This window comes from Microcebus murinus, chromosome 4 (assembly GCF_040939455.1).
Source record: "Microcebus murinus isolate Inina chromosome 4, M.murinus_Inina_mat1.0, whole genome shotgun sequence".
NCBI lineage: Eukaryota > Metazoa > Chordata > Mammalia > Primates > Cheirogaleidae > Microcebus > Microcebus murinus.
This window is the reverse complement of record NC_134107.1, coordinates 14645560-14648946: the sequence shown is the minus strand read 5'-3', so window position 1 is coordinate 14648946 and position 3387 is coordinate 14645560.

Here is a 3387-nt window from a genome sequence, read left to right as displayed (position 1 = left end):
TGAGAGTGCTCTGGCCTCCTCTGTCCTGGTCTACCCCTGTGATCCCCTGGGGAAACCTCCCAAGGGGGGGGGCTCTGCGGAGGCAAGGTCAGGGCTGCGTCCCCAAGCACAATGACAGCATCTGCGAGCCGGGGACCGTGTGGGCCCCAGGTTGCCCTGGCCGCCCCCCCACAGTCTCACCCGCCCCACGCCGTCCCCCCCCCATGACTGCCCGCACCCCGCACCCACAGATGCCGCCCGCCACGCCAGAGCAGGGCCCGCTGCCGTCAAACTCACAGAGCACAGGAGGCACCCCAAGGCCGCGCGCAAGGGGGCACCTCGTAAATCCTGACCAATTCGGTTTTTTATTTCACTTTAGCAGGCCCAGCTTCAGGAAGTTACAGCCAACACAGCTAACCTTCTAACCGAGTGCCTCAGTTTCCCTAACTATTAGTGAGAGGAGGGCATCTGACTAGTGAGAAAAGAAAAATAGCCCAGACCAGTCTGAGATATGCAAAATTTATCAGGCCCAGAGAGAGAGAGAGAGAGAGCCGGAGGGAGACACAGACACACACAGACACACACACACACACACACACACACACACACACACACACACACACACACGCGCGCGCGCGCCCCGGAGCAATTGCGTAATGGCATTTTCTTCCTGACTGGTTGTCTCACCTGTTATCTGTGAGTTCCTGGAATTTGTGATACAAAGTAGATCCAATCAACACCTATGTCATCTTAACATAAATTCTTGGCAGTTTAGGAACTGCCTCTTCTCCTTTAAAAACAGAATTTAAACTTCAAGCTTGGCCCAAACTCTCTACCAGTTTTGCTTCAACGTCTTCTTTTTGGTAGACACTAGGAAGCTCAGGAGAGGCACGGGGAGGGGCTGTGCCGCGACCACTTAGGCTTCGGGCACCAGGCAGCCCCTCAGGACGAAGCTGCAAGGTGACTCCGGGCCTTTCTCTGTGTGACTGGCACTGTAATTTGTGGGACCACAGATGTCAATGGGCCAAGCCCCAGAAGCCAATTCTGGAAGAGCAAAAGGGAGTTAACTAGACAGATATGGGAGGGGGGGACTTAAGGGGACACTGGCATGCCAGAGAGTCTGGTGGCACTCTGACCCCAGCACCCCAAACCATTCTGAGAGCCCAGGTGGTCACACATGTGCCCTGAGAATGCGGAAACAGTGAGGCCATTCACTGCCCCCACCTGGTGGAGTGGGGAGATTCCTCAAAAGGGGACAGAGAGGCTGCTCTTAGAAGAGGCAAAGGAGGCAAGGCACCAAACGTCTCCCACCAGTGCCCTTCCTGACGAAAGCTCTTTAATCTATAGTTTGGCCACCACTTAGCAGGTGGCAGACCAGCCCACTGCCCCTGCAGTGTACAGGGTGCCCTGCTGCGATTCCTGCCCCCCAGCCACCTGCAGAGAGGTGCATGGCCCCCTCCCGTTCACCCATGTGTCCCCCACACCCTGCCCGCTCCCCTAGAGTCAATCATGTCCCCAGGTAAATGATGTGACCTGGCCAGTCCCTGGAGGCAGCTGCGTGTGAACCCAGCACCTCAAGTCACGGCAACCGGGGCCCAGAGGAAAGCTCGCTTAGACTATCGGGCAGCAAGTCTAGCTTCAGAGCTGCCGTGCACCCAGGGATCTGGGAGTAGGGAACGAAACCAACGCAACAGCAGAAAGGACATTTCAAACGGCCTCACCGCAGCCAGCACAGCAAAGCATCCTCTAAGCTAGGAATCTGAGTCTTTAAACTTGACACTTAGCATCTGTCCCACACAGCCAGCTCTGCAGCAAGAGGAACACTGTGGTCTGGTAAAGGCCACCCAGCGACGTCCTGGGGTTGCAGGGAGGGAGGTGTGTGCTGTGATCTAAGGCGTGGCGGCCTAGAGAAAGGACAGCAAAGAGCAGCAGGGCAACACACACTGAGAGACCCACTGAGGCAGCTCGGGACACTCCTTTCCTAGACAGTCAGCCAGCCCCTCCATGCCCCCAGTGCCACTCTGGCACCAACCCAAGGCAAGTGACTTGACTGTGCACCCAGAGTGGGATTTGCAGCTTCTTCCTACAGAGCCAAGTTGCTTCCAGCTCTCCCTGGTGTCTTGTGTCCTGAGCCCTGGACATTTGCAAGGCCAGGCCACCGTTCAGCCAGGGGCAAAGGGCAGTAAACATTTGACCAGAGCCTGGCGCCCCTCAGCTGTGTCCTGGGGACCGACTTCTGGCACCACAGAGGCAGGGCAGAGGAGCCCCCTGGCCCCTCCCCCGTCAGCCACTGGGGAGGTCCAAGTCTCCCCTCTGTGCTCCAGGCTGTGCACCCTGGTCACTGAAGCACCTGCCCTATGGCCTCCTGCCCATTTAAATTGGGAATGAAGGGCTGTGAGAGGACTCAAGGGGACAAGGCTCACAGCAAGCACAATGCAATCTGCAATCTGCAGCCCTGCCGAGTATGCAATATTAACAAGTCTGGGTATCACGCACGGGTGGCTGCCCTTGTCACCGTGCGGGGAAACAAAGGCTGAGAGACTGTTCAAAGCCCAGTCTCCCGACTCCCTTGAAGCTGCCCTTCCTGCTGAAGCTGAAGACCTCTTCCCGGGCCTCAGGAGATCCAGCTCAGCAGCAGAGCTCAAGGCGACACTGGGGAGGGAGGCAGAAGACCCGCTGGTGCTGCAGCCAGTTTATGGCCTGCAGCCCCTCTGACCACACCCCGAAATCCCAGATTGTAAGATGGATGGGTCGTGGCCAGCCTGACAATCAGACATCCTGCCAGCCAGCAGGTGGCGGGAATACGGGACCCTTCCAAGCTGGGCTGAGGACCAGACGCCCCCTCGTGGGACCCTGTGGCCTTGCATGCCACAGCCATGCAGGCTCCAGCGAGAAAATGGCTAAGAAGGAAAACCAGGCCCCTTGTGGTGGCTCAGGCCTTGTAATCCTAGCACTCTGGGAAGCAGAGGTGGGAGGATCTCTGGAGGCCAGGAGTTCAAGACCAGCCTGAGCAAGAGCGAGTGAGATCCCCGTCTCCACTAAAAAAAAAAGTAGAAAAAATTAGCTGGGCATAGTGGCGTGTGCCTATAGTCCCAGCTACTCAGGAGGCTGAGGCAGGAGGATCGCTGGAGCCCGGGAGTTTGAGGTTGCTGTGAATTATGAGGACACTCTACCTAGGGTGACAGAGCAAGATTCTGTCTCAAAAAAAAAAAAAGAAAAGAAAACCAAAGAGCGGAGAAGGGAAATGCGGTAAGACCCAGGCCCTGGGGAAAAGGAGCAGGGGCGGATGCCGTCCCGACAGATGGTGCTTTGTGACACGGATCTCAGAGGTCCTTCGTTAGGGCACGGTTCTAAAGGCCCCCGCACGCAGCCACATCTTCACTTTTCAAACCCAGCAGAGCCACAACA